Source organism: Hylobates moloch, unplaced genomic scaffold (assembly GCF_009828535.3).
Source record: "Hylobates moloch isolate HMO894 unplaced genomic scaffold, HMol_V3 SCAFFOLD_21, whole genome shotgun sequence".
NCBI lineage: Eukaryota > Metazoa > Chordata > Mammalia > Primates > Hylobatidae > Hylobates > Hylobates moloch.
In genome coordinates, this window is record NW_026652296.1 from 16,075,006 (window position 1) to 16,088,461 (window position 13,456).

The 13,456-nt window shown below is 46.9% G+C and overlaps 1 long non-coding RNA gene and 1 pseudogene across 1 annotated transcript; one reads left to right on the forward strand and one right to left on the reverse strand.

The window, feature by feature from the left end:
• Nucleotides 1-268: 268 nt before the first annotated feature.
• Nucleotides 269-366, reverse strand: LOC116461612 (U6 spliceosomal RNA; annotated as a pseudogene).
• A 7,232-nt stretch (nt 367-7,598) lies between these two features.
• LOC116461513 (uncharacterized) lies at nt 7,599-11,397 on the forward strand. Its single transcript, XR_004246073.2, has 3 exons — nt 7,599-8,226; nt 8,747-8,945; nt 10,832-11,397. It is a non-coding gene; the product is annotated as an uncharacterized LOC116461513 (long non-coding RNA).
• The last annotated feature ends 2,059 nt before the right edge of the window (nt 11,398-13,456 follow it).

The following is a 13,456-nucleotide window of genomic DNA, read 5'->3' on the forward strand; positions in this document are numbered from 1 at the left end:
CCCAAGCTGGAGTTCAGTGGCACAATCTCAGCTCACTGCAGCCTCCCACCTCCTGGATTCAAGCGATTCTCCTGCCTCAGCCTCCCAAGTAGCTGGGCTTACAGGCGTGCACCACCACGCCCAGCTAATTTTTGCATTTTCAGTAGAGACTGGGTTTCACCATGTTGGCCAGGTTGCTCTCCAACTCTTGACCTCAGCTTCCCAGTGTTGGGATTACGGGTGTGAGCCACCACACCTGGCCTTAATTAATTTTATTAAATAACATATTTTTTTAATGGAACGCTTCAGAATTTACGTTTCATCTTTGCACAGGTGCCATGCTACTAATCTCTGTATCATTCCAATTTCATTTTATTTATTTATTTATTTGTTTGTTTATTTATTTTGAGACAGAGTCTCTCTCTGTCACCCAGGCTGGAGTGCAGTGGTGCGATCTTGGCTCACTGTAACCTCCACCTCCCAGATTCAAGCAATTCCCCTGCCTCAGCTTCCCAACTAGCCAGGATTACAGGCATGTGCCACCATGCCCAGCTAATTTTTGTATGTTTAGTATAGATGGGGTTTCACCATGTGGCCAGGCTGGTCTCGAACTCCTGACCTCAGGTGATCCACCCGCCTCGGACTCCCAAAGTGTTGGGATTACAGGCATGAGCCACCACGCCCGGCCTTCATTCCAATTTTAGTATATGTGCTGCGAAGCGAGTACCTCACTGAATTCTAGACAACAAGGTAGGAAATTTACATTTCAAAGCACAGAGAAGAAATTTAAGCTTTCCAGAAAGCCGTTTAAGTTTTACATTTTTTTTTTCCTTGAGCAAAAAATCGTACCAACAAGAAAGGAAGCGAACAGAGAGAGGGACTCACCATATAATTAAAAGAGGGGATTCAGTCACCTGAAAAAAAATTCCCCAGAACAAGATCCAAAATAGAAGAAGCAGAAAGGCTCTGTTTTAAAAATTATAGTCTGAATACCTGCTTTTAATTAAGTTGACTTTGAACTACAGAGCTCTTAAGAAAATCTTTTTATCAGGTTTTAGCCAGGTAAATTAACAAACATTCTGGATTTTGTTTTTGTTTTTGGCTTTTCCTCTCTGAAATTTACATTAAGAAGAGTTTTGTAGCAGGGGCATATTTGTTTATTAGAGGTCTAGGGTAATCACTCTTTTAAGCTGTTTGTCTTTGAAATGTTTTAATTAAATGTGTCCTTTCTTTCTGAATATGTGGTTTCATTAAGCTTAGGAGAGAAGGCTAAACAAAACAAAAATTCCTATCATAGTCTAAATAGAAACCAAAATTTTAAATCAAAAGTATACCTGCACAAGTTACTCAAAACCAACATAAATAGGTGTGCATGAGACCAACAGCAGGTGCTCATACAGCACCCAGCACAGAGCCCAGTACATAGTAAGCACTCAGTGCTGGCTAGCTGTTCCCTTTATCATCATCATCATTGTCATCCTCATACATGTATGGGTGGCTGATCAATCTCTGAGATCATGGATGAGGAAGACTTTGGAAGTCAAGACATAAAAGGAAACTTTGAAGAAGGGCACGTTATCCCAGGCCAGGGCAAGATACTAGAGCTGCATTGTAGCACTGCAGAGCTATAATAAAATGGGAAGCAGTAGCCCATGATTTCTGGGGGTACTGGGGAAGATGAGGACCCAAGGGGAAACCACCGACAGCTAGTGATCAGCTTGACTAAAGAACTTCCCACAACCAGAGTTTTGACCCAAGATAGTACAGGATTTGGAGAAGGGGTTAATTCCTCATCCCAGGAAATGTACAGAGCCAAGGCTTAGTGCACAGCTGTCATCAGAAGAGGATTCTTGCACTGGTGACAGGTTGAAGGAAATGACTTATCAGGTCCTTTATTTGGTCTTGGTCTCTCTGAATAAGGGTCCCAAGATTCCCTCCCCTGTTGTGGCCACGTAGTCAGCAACAGTTCATAACATAATATGTTATTAAACATGTTAAGTTACATGTAACATAATAAATATATTTATTTACATAATAGCATTACATTTTTGTTCATAATTACATAAATTAAAATTTACACTTACATTCATATTTACATTAATATGATACATATCTACAATTATTTCATTCCTACATTGTGGTTGTATACTTTTACATTAACCTCTTCATGTGACATTGATTTTGTAATGTCATTTTCTTTAGAGAGAATAAGAAGATACTTTAGTCTTTTCTCTAGCACAGTTGACCAATTTTTTTTCTTTTCTTTTTTTTTTTTTGAGACAGTCTCGCTCTGTCGCCCAGGCTGGAGTGTAGTGGTGCAATCTAGGCTCACTGCAACCTCCACCTCCTGAGTTCAAGCGATTCTCCTGCCTCAGCCTCCTGAGTAGCTGGGACTATAGGCATGCCTGGCGAATTTTTGTAATTTTAGTAGAGACGGGGTTTCACCATGTTGGCCAAGCTGGTCTCAAACTCCTGGTCTCAAATGATCTGCTCACCTTGGCCTCTCAAAGTGCTGGGGTTACAGGTGTGAGCCACTGTGCCCGGCCCCCATTTTTTTTTTTTTTAAGACAGGGTCTTGCTCCATTGCCCAGGCAGGCATGCAGTTGTCTGATCTTTGTACACTGCAGCCTCAAACTCTTGGGCTCAAAGGATCCCCCCGTCTCAGCCTCCCAAGTAACCAGGACTACAGGCATGTGTCTCCACACGCAACTAATATTTTAAGATTTTGTAGAGATGGAGTCTCACTATGTTGCCCAGATTGGTCTTGAACTCCTGGCCTCAAGCCGCCCTCCCACCTTGGCCTCCCAAAATGTGGGGATTACAGGCATGAGCCACTGTGTCTGGCCCCAAATTTTTTATGGTCGATAGTTAAAGTTTCTTTCAGCTTTACAACTTATTACTGGTACAGTAGCCCCCTCTTATGCAAGGTTTTGCTTCCTGAGGTTTCAGTTGCCCATGGTCAACCACAGTCTGACAATATTAAATGAAAAATTCCAGAAATCAACAATTCATTAAGTTCTACATTGCATGCTGTTCTGAGTAGCGTGATGAAATTCGGTGCCGCCCCACTCTACCCCACCCTGTCTCACCAGGGGTGTGAATTGTCCCTTTGTCCAGCGTCTTCACTACCTGCCCATTCGTCAACTTAGTAGTTGTCTTGGCTATTGGATCAAAAAAAAAAAAAACATAGTCTAAATAGGATTCCGTACTATCCATGGTTTCAGGCACCCACTGAGGGTCTTGAAATGTATCCCTCGAGGATAAGGGGGGACTACTGGAAGGTCATAAAATTCTAGGATTGTTGTCAAATTTAGAAGAACCTCTATCAAGTTTCTTGCATATCGGAGCTGTAAGATTTCCAGACTTGTTATGTTTCCTTGATTACTAACCTTAAAATTGTTTTGAATTGATGCTATCTATTACATCCTTTTTGTAGTGGTGTATTTTGACTTTTGTTATTTTCATCAATGTCAGCATTCCGTGACAACTTCTCCTTAGCTAGATCCCCCAAAATGCCAGAACCACTGGGGCAATATCCAAAAGGAGGGGAAGTATGACAGAGAGGGAAGTTGGAGTGAGACGGGCAGCAGTCTTAATAAATTACAGTTAAAACATCTTACATTGGCAAATTCTACTAAAGCATGAGATCCTGAGTGTGCATTACTTGGCCCCTCCCAGGTCCCTGGAAGGCCCCTGGCGTGTGAGGGGCTCTAAGGCTTAAGCTGTGACTTTCACAGTAAGTTTGCTAAATCCCTTTCTGCCTTTCCCCAGCGTGATGGGGGAGATTTTGTCCACCTCCACTTAAGCGTTGTTTTTTACAGGACGCCTCCAGAATAAGCTAGTTGCCCCTACCCCCACCCCATTATCTGCGTCGTGAGGCTGGAGGTCATGACCATCTAGTTTCTTCTGTATCCCAAGTAGACTGAAGAGTGCCTGGTACATAGTATCTTAGGCTCAGAGGGCTGAAGTGAGCTGCCAGGGTCATGCAGATAGGAACTGCCAGAGCTCAGGATCAGCCAGAATGAATGAATGAAAGAACGAATGAACTCCAGCTTCCCAGGCTTGGTCAGGGAAATCTCATTTCTTTCTTTTTTTTTTTTTTCCTTTTTTTGAGACAGAGTCTTTCTCTGTCACCCGGGCTAGAATGCAGTGCGCGATCTCAGTTGACTGCAACCTCTGCCTTCCGGGTTCAAGCGATTCTGCTGTCTCAGCCTCCCAAATAGCTGGAACTACAGGCACACTTCACCACTCCTGGCTAATTTTTCTATTTTTAGTAGAGATGGGATTTCACCATGTTGGCCAGGCTGGTCTGGAACTCCTGACCTCAAGTGATCCTCCTGCCTCGGCCTCCCAAAGTACTGGGATTACAGGCATGAGCCACTGTGCCTGGCCAGAAACCTCATTTCTTACCAGAACCCTTGATGGCCTGTTTCCCATCCTCCATCCTGGAAAACTGATCTGGAACGCCAGGAGGAGGTCCTCTGAGCCCTGAGGCAGAGATGTCTCACCTGGAAAATGGGTCTAATGACTGAGCCCCCCACGCAGCAGAGAGGACTGCAGATAGTGTGGATGAGAGGAAGGTCTCTGGCCCTGGACACAGCATCATCAAATGGTAGCTTCATCTTTGCGAGCTGGGGCCGCTGCAGGAGCTTTCCCCTCCTCTCTCCAGGCTGAGCCTGTCTCAACCCCTCAACCTGCACCCCAGTCTTTTGGGGTCACCTCAAGGCTTTGGATGATGCTTCTTTTGCTGATGTCAACCAAGGTGATGGACCCATTTGTCCTCATAAAGTAACTCTTGAACATACATGCACTTCTCCCTCCCTCCTCTTGCTTTGAAGGATGGGTGGGCACCTGCCACCATGGGCAGGGTGAAGGCCAGCCCCATACCCACAAGGTCAGAAGGCAGCTGCCCCTGGCCTGTGGGTTTCTCTCAGAGGGGCCAGGTCTTCCTCACCATGTGTCCCCAGCACCTAGCCTGGGGCCCGGTCCAGGGTCACACTCAGTAAATGCTGGCTGAGAATTAAGGGGGAGCTTTCTGGTTCCCCTCCAACACTTTTCTTTTCTTTTTTTTGAGACAGAGTCTCACTCTGTCGCCCAGGCTGGAGTGCAGTGGCGAGATCTCGGCTCACTGTGACCTCCACCTCTCTGATTCAAGTGATTCTCCTGCTTCAGCCTCCTGAGTAGTTGGGATTACAGGTACCCATCACCACGTCTGGCTAATTTTTGTATTTTTAGTAGAGACGGGGTTTTGCCATGTTAACCAGGCTGGTCTCAAACTTTTGACCTCAAGTGATCCACCCGCCTTGGCCTCCCAAAGTGCTGGAGTTACAGGCATGAGCCACTGCACCCGGCACCAACGCTTTTCTGCAAGTGCTAGGGTCTGCCGTAGAGACATCTGTGCACGCCCAGGGGCGGCTGAGGGGCCATAAGCCTCCTTTGACTCCATTATCTTGCCTGTGCAGGCCAGACGACTGCCTGAACCCACAACAGCTTTGCCAGAAGAGGGGCTTACTCATCACTTCCACACAACCTGTGCCCCTCCCCCACTGGGACCAGCTGGGGTTGAGGGGGTGGGGGTCAGGCTGGGGAAGGCTCCTGGAGATTGCATTTGCAACCTACCCCTCCCCTGCCAACCTCTATTACCACACTGAGAGGAACGGGGAGACATCACTAAATTGAGGACCTAGGTAGAGAGAGAAGAAGAGAGTGTCCTGTCAGCCTTCAAAGGTTATTCAGAGCTCTTGGTGCAGGAAGGCCCTGCTAGAAAACTCCAAGAGTCCAGGAGGGCCTTGGGCATAAAAGCTCAGAGTTGTCCTCAAGAAGCAACTGCATGGCAGTTATATCAGATGCACATTCAACAATAATAATAGCAAACCCTTACACGGATCTACAAGCCCTTATCCACACTTCAGAGATCCCAGTGTTTCTGAACAAAATAATTTAAGTGTAACACCAAAACTCATTGGGTAGCCAAAACCTAACCTGAACAGATGTATGAATACTCGTATATTGTTTTCTGCAGAAATATTAATGTGTTTCGTTATGGGATGCTAAGCCAGATCCCCCTACCCACTAGTGTGTTATATAAGTCATGTGCTTTCCAAAACCCCAAAACTCCCTAAATTCCAAAATGCATCAGGATCCTGAGACACTGGAGTTTCAGTTAAGGAGTTGTGACCTGTGTAGCTTCCTCCATGACAGGCACTGTTCTAACTGCTCTCCATAATATTAACTCATTCAATCCTTACAATAACCTGACAGAGTAGAACTTACTATTATTCTTCCAATTTTATAGATAAGGAAACTGAGGCAGAGAGAGGTGAAGTGACTTGCCCAAACACATACAGCTAATGAATGCTGGAACTGAAGCTTCCACAGCCTAGTTCCAGAGCCCACTCTCTGAACAATCCTACCATCTATTTCCCTTAAAAGGGCTGGTGAGGCCGGGCGCGGTGGCTCACACCTGTAATCCCAGCACTTTGGGAGGCTGAGGTGGGTGGATCACCTGAGGTCAGAAGTTTGAGACCACCCTAGCCAACATGGTGAAACCCCATCTCTATTAAAAATACAAAAATTAGGTGGGCGTGGTGGCGGGCACCTGTAATCTCAGCTATTCCGGAGGCTGAGGCAGAACTGTTGGAACCTGGGAGGCAGAGGTTGCAGTGAGCCGAATCCATGTCATTGCACTCCAGCCCAGGCCGACAACAGCAAGAATCTGTATAAAAAAAAAAAAAAGACTGGTGAGATGGGTGTGGAGGTTGAGGGGTGTGGTAAACAGCAGGAGATAATCATTTTATGTTGTGTGTGTGCTATGGTTTGGATGTGGTTTGTCTCCTCCAAAATGCATGTAGAAACTTGGTCCCCAATGTAATGGTATTGGGAGGTGGGGCCTTTAAGAGGGGATTAGGTCATTAGGAGGGATTAATGCCTTTCTCACAGGAGTGGGTTAATTCTCACAGGAGTGGGTGAGTTATTGAGAGCAGTTCATTACAAGAGTGAGTTTGGCTTCCTCGGCTTTCTCTTGCTTCCTCTCACCCTACAATGCCTTCTGCCACGTTACATCACAGCACGAGGCCCTCACCAGAAGCTGACCAGATCCGGCCACCCTGTCTTGGACTTCCCAGCCTCCAGAACTGTAAGAAACAAACCCCTTTTCTTTGTAAATTACCCAGTCTCATGGGTTCTATGATAGCAACAGAAAACGGACAAATTGTATAATATGCACATGCCCAGGAGGGTGTGTGAGAGGTAATCCCATTGTTACGGTTGTTCTGTAGGGTGACCAACCATTGGGAATTTCCCTGGGACTGTTTTGGTTTTAGCACTGAAAACTCTGTATTTCAATAAACTCCTCAGACCTGGTAAACCAGGATGGTTGGTCACCCTAGTTCTTGGCCTCTTTTCCTATGAGCAATATGAGACTCATGACCCACTGAGGAAGATTCTAAGATCTGAAGATGCACTTTGTCTACATAACACAGCTTCTCAACCCAAACCAGGATCTCCAGCAGGCACTTACTCAAGACATGGGGAAGAAGCCCCGGAGAAAACGCTGGCCGTATCAGATGCAGCGAGGGACAATGCCTCTGTCTCCACCTGGCATCTTTCTAAGAGGCTTTCAAGGACCAGTGTGACTCTATCAGGCTTTCGCCTTGAGTGTTGATGCTGGCCTCCATTGTAAATACAGTGGTAATACACTTGATATTCTGATTTAGAAATGCCTGACTCTCATCCCCAGCTTTGAATTTTAACTCCTCAAAGTCCAAAGTGACTTCTCAGTAATGACCCACACCATGAGCTCACATCTATCTTCCTGAGGCCTGCCCAGACCTGTTGAAGTAAAGAGAAGAAGGCAAGGCCCCTGCTCTTGAGAAGCAGGTATGGGCTACGGAGGCAGGACAGAACTATGCCCCAGGCTCAGAGAATGTGGAAGAGAGTCCTGTGTGCTGAGGACTCCCATGGACTCCTGGAGCAGAATGAGGAAGGAATAGGGGGAGGATAGGGATACCATACAATCCTCCTGAGGGCTGAGGATTCTCCCAGTCAAGAACTGAGGCTGGAGACTGCTGTTTAAACATGGCAGGTTGAACACACTTATTTCTCTCCATTGTTCTCTGAAATTCCAAGAAAATGACACAGGGATTTTTTTTTAAATGCACATCTATCTACTGGGACAAAGAAAATGTATGAGGAAGAAAATAGCAGATGAGAAGAATCAACCAAATTCCGGAAGCTGGAAGGCAGATGGTGAGTGGGGACTGAAAAGAAACCCAGGAAGTTGAAACCTGGCTGCTCACGGGGAGCCTTTAGGACAAAGCAAATTGCAGAATCTCAGAGCGGCTCAGGGATTAGAGGGACCAGAAATCTCTGAAGACCAAGTGGTGTCGGGTAGGGCAGAAGAGAGAAGGGTGGGTTCGTTATCAATCTGGGGGACAATTGGATGTCCAGGTCTCCTACCCCAGCTGGCACATGCAAGAAGTGACCCCACCCCACAATAACACGAGGCCCACCCACTGGATAGGCTGGATGAAAAGAATAATCTGAGATGATGTTTGCTGTGGGTTGAATGTGTTCCCCAACAAGCATGTGTTAGAAACTTAATCCCCAGTGCAACAGTGTTGGCAGGTGGGGCCTCATGGGAGGTGTTTAGGTCATGGGGGCTCCACACTCATGAATGGATTAATGCTGAGTATAAAAAGGCTTGGGGCCGTGAGATCAATCTCTTGCTCCCTCTCTTACCATCTCAGACTCTCTCATCTTCCACCAGGGAATGATGCAGCAAGAAGGCCCTTGAATGATGCCAGCACCTTGATATTGGACTTCCCAGCCTCCAGAACCATGAGCCAATACATTTCTGTTCCATAAAAATTACCCAGTTTCAGGTATTCTGCTATAGCAGCACAAAATGGACTAAAACAATGTTGGCACAAGACTCACTGCTGGGCCTGGCATACAACAAGTCCTTGGTAAGTTGTCACTATGATTATACTCAGACCTCTTTCTATCTTGCTCTCTTATTTTCTTCTCCTGGTCAGAAAGAGGCTTAAAGACATATGATATGGACAGCAGAATCTGGCTTCCTGGTAACACTCTTTCCACCTATCCATACACCCTCCTAACCTACCAGGCTATTTGATGTGGCAGAAATGAGCATCCTTCTAGATCTACTATCCTCTTCTTCTTCTTTTTTTATTTTCCCCCAAGACGGAGTCTTGCTCTGTCATCCAGGCTGGAATGCAGTGGCTGGGATTACAGGTGTGCACCACCGTGCCCAGCTAATTTTTGTATTTTTAATAGAGACGGGGTTTCACCATGTTGGTCAGGCTGGTCTCGAACTCCTGACCTTGTGATCTGCCCACCTTGACCTCCTAAAGTGTTGGGATTACAGGCATGAGCCACTGCACCGGGCCTACTATCCTCTTCTTTAGTAACAGAATCTCCTTTTTTTAAGCTGGGTACCTTGCCTTACAGGTATAAGATATTTCCTAGTCTCCTTTGCAATTAGATGTGGCCATGTGACTATATAAGCAGAATTTGTTGTGAGGAAAACCAGGTATCTAGATCTTTAAAAGACAGAAGTGGCCAGGTGTGGTGGCAGGCGCCTGTAGTCCCAGCTACTTGGGAGGCTGAGGCAGGAGAATGGCGTGAACCCAGGAGGCGGAGCTTGCAGTGAGCCAAGATGGCGCCACTGCAGTCCAGCCTGGGCGAAACAGTGAGACTCCATCTCAAAAAAAAAAAAAAAAAAAAAGAGAAGCACTAGCTGCTGCTTCCTTTCCTCAGCCCTGCTCTCTGGACTGTAGATGTGAAGGCTGGTGCTCCAGCAGCCATACTGCGGAATGAGGTTGGGGGCTGGATGCTAGGGATGGCAGAGCAGAGGGATGGAAGGAGCCATCTTCAAGGAGTTGTCACATCAGTGGCATTGCCTGCCTCTGGCCTTTTTACACAACAGAGAAATAAACTTCCGTCTTTTTTCAGCCATTATTATTCGGGGGTTTTCTGTTGTGTGCAACTGATCCTAATCCTGTCTGATAAATGTGAGTGAAAGGGCAACCTGTCCCTTGTCCTCTTTCTTATTCAGAGATATTAGACGATCAGAATCAGCAGGGACCTTGGCTGTGTGGGACAAAATCTGGCTCACAGATGTTTTCTTTGGCTTATACAAAGTTTTAAACATTAGGACACATTTGAATACAGTTTAAACATTAAAAGATGGGTCTCCGGCTTTTTTGGATGATTGGAGGATCTGGCAACACTGGATTTATGTTTCAGCGCAGCAGCATCTTGATGAGGCATTTGCTCTCCCATTGCCACAATCCCCACCTCTTCTATTGTGTGAGGATGCTCTTCTCCTCCTCCTGTGAGTGAGGTGTGTCTATGGTTTATCCTATTAATTAGTAAGTATATGTTATCCCCACTACACAGATGAGAAAATCAAGGCTCAAAACAACTTTCCCAAAGCCACAGAGCTGTAAGTGGTGGAGCTGAGGCTCCTGATCATATACATTTTGATCTTGATTTTTATTTATTTATTTGAGAGAGAGTCTCCCTCTGTGGCCCAGAGGGATTCTCATGCCTCAGCCTCCCGAGTAGCTGGGATTATGGGTGCATGCCACCATGCCTGGCTAATTTTTGTATTTTTAGTACAGATGGGGTTTCACCATGTTGGCCAGGCTGGTCTCGAACTCCTGACCTCAGGTGGTCCGCCCGCCTCGGCCTCCCAAAGTCCTGGGATGACAGGCGTGAGCCACTGCGCCTGGCCTGGAATAGATCTCGAACTAGATTTTTCAGGAGGGCTACATGGGAGGTAGAGAGACGTTCTCAAACATACACAATCTCTGTTGTCTTCTCACAGGAGTGGCGTGCTGTGTGGATAATGAATGTTGGGGAAGGCGTCTCTCTCCAGCCCCTCTCAAGCTTTCTGTAGTCACTGGTCCACTCTGTATTGCTATGAAGAAGCTCAAGACCAGCCTGTATCACTCGGGGTCCTAGCAGGAACCAGGTGCCACACTCAAACTGAGTAATTGAAGAGGGTTTAATATGGGAGTTATTGACAAAGGTGTGGGCTGGTGTAGCTGCCCATATGCCCTCGAAATCACCTCTACATGGCAATAGCTACTTACTGCTAACAGAGTCTCTCTCTCATTGCTGCAAATATTTTCTAGCCATGCAAGAAACTCAGCCAGTTATGTTGAACAAACTAAGAGTGCCAGGAAGTTAATGTCCTGGAAGCATTGCCAGAGGGGAGGGGGCAGATAGATTCCCCAGCTTCCTCGCTCCTCAGCTGGGTTAAGCCTGCGACATATTCATTATCTCCCAGAGTGCTGCCCAGAGATAGAGCGCCAGGTGCTCAGTGTGGTGACCTGCTCATGTCAGCTTCTTCCCCTTTCCTGTCTTGTTTCTGCACCCACATCCTTCCCATGTTTCCTCTTCCCAAATAAACTACTTGCATTCAAATCTTTGTCTCAGGCTTTGCTTCTGGGAAAACCTGAACCTAGAGAGGAGAGTTTAAGGAAAGCAACAAAGGGTGGTGTGGGACTCTGGTAACAAAGGGAACTACTGCCTTTCAAGAAAACGGCAGGAGGCTGGGTGCGGTGGCTCACGCCTGTAACCCAACACTTTGCGAGGCCAAGGCAGGTGGATTATTTGAGGTCAGGAGATCAAGACCAGCCTGGCCAACATGGTAAAACCCCGTTTCTACTAAAAATACAAAAATTAGCCGGGCATAGTGGTGGGTGCCTGTAATCCCAGCTACTCCAGAGGCTGAGGCATGAGGATTGCTTGAGCCCAGGAGGTGGAGGTTGCAGTGAGCTGAGATTGCACCACCACTCCAGCCTGGGCGACAGAGTGAGACTCTGTCTCAAAATCAATCAATCAATCAATCAATCAATCAATCGGCAAGAGGGAACCTGGAGAGGGGAGGGTATGGAGAGGAGGGCCAGGAGGACTGTCAGGGGCTGTGGCCTTGGTAGAGAGACACAGTCAGCCCGGTGACTGTGCACTGAGGGAAAGGGGGAATGAATATCCTGACCTCTCTCCTCTTACCTGCTGATCTCCTGCTGGTGCTCCCTGTTGACAAAACCCAACCAGAGCCAGAGGGCAGGAGAGCCCATTGGTGTCACTCACAGCAGCATGGCTGCCAGACACAGAGCAGCAGAGCGGCATGCAGAAGGGTGGAGAGTGCACCTGCAGGGGCAAACAGAAGAACTGCAGCATGCAGCCCGGCCCTTTGGATTTGACCCGTTTGGAAAGCAGAATTTTGACAGTCTAGGATCTGGGTAAAGGGTTTTCCAAGTATCAGGATGAAAGCGACTAAGGTGCAGAGGCTGGAGGGCTGGGGCAGGTAGAAGCGAGCATTCCTGTTACCTACTGCTGTGTGACAATTTCCCCCTAAAACACAATGGCTTAAAATAACATCCATTTCATTACATATCTCAATACTGTAGGTCAGGAATTTGGGCTGGGCTTACTTGGGTAACTCTTCTGTCCCACATGCCATTGACCGAAGCCTGGTTTTCAGTGGGCAGCTCGGCTGGATGGCCCAACACAGCTTCACTAACATGACTGCTGTCTTGGTAGGGATGGTGGAGGCCTGGGCTCAGCGGGACTGTCAACTGGAATGCCCATGTCTCTTAGCATGATGGTCTCTTCTAGAAGCTTGGGTTCCCAGAGAGAATGTTCAAGAGGCCCCAAAGGACACCACAAAGCTTCTTTATGATCAAGGCTTGGAAATCCAGGAAGCTTGCTCCCATCACGCTCTGTGACTCCAACAAGCCAGCCCAGGTGCAAGAGGAGGAAACCTAGACTCCATCTTGCAATGTGAAGAATTGCAAATAATTTGTGTCACCCTTAAGCAACCAGCAACTCATCTAGGTTGACTGGCATTTCAGCAATGTAGTGGGAAGTGGTGGGACGGATGTTGAAGAGGGACTTGAATGTCATGAGAGGCTGGGGAGGTAATAAGGTGGGGAGTGAAGTTTCTCGAGTCAGATTCAGATTTAAACCCCAGTTTTGCCACTTACAACCCATGAGCCAAGCAGGCTGTCTCTCTATCTGAACCTCAGTGTCCTCATCTGTAAAATGAGGAGAACACCTCCTACATCTGAGGATGACTGTAAAGATGAAACGGGATGGTGCTTATAAAGTGCTTCCCAGTGTACCTGGCTCCAAACCTGTCTCAGTAAATGGCAGTCCCTATTATTGAACCCGAGTAACACAGAGAGCCAAGAAAGGATCTTACAAAAAACTCCCCTGGCTTTGACAATGTACGAGACCCACTGATAGGGTTTGGCTTTGTGTCTTCACCCAAATCTCATCTAGTAGCTCCCATAATTCCTACATGTTGTGGGAGAGACTCAGTAGGAGATAATTGAATCATGGAGGATGGTCTTTCCCATGCTGTTCTTGTGATAGTAAATAAGTCTCACAAGATCTGATGGTTTTGGGAGTTTCCCTACAGGAGCTCTCTCTTTGCCTACTG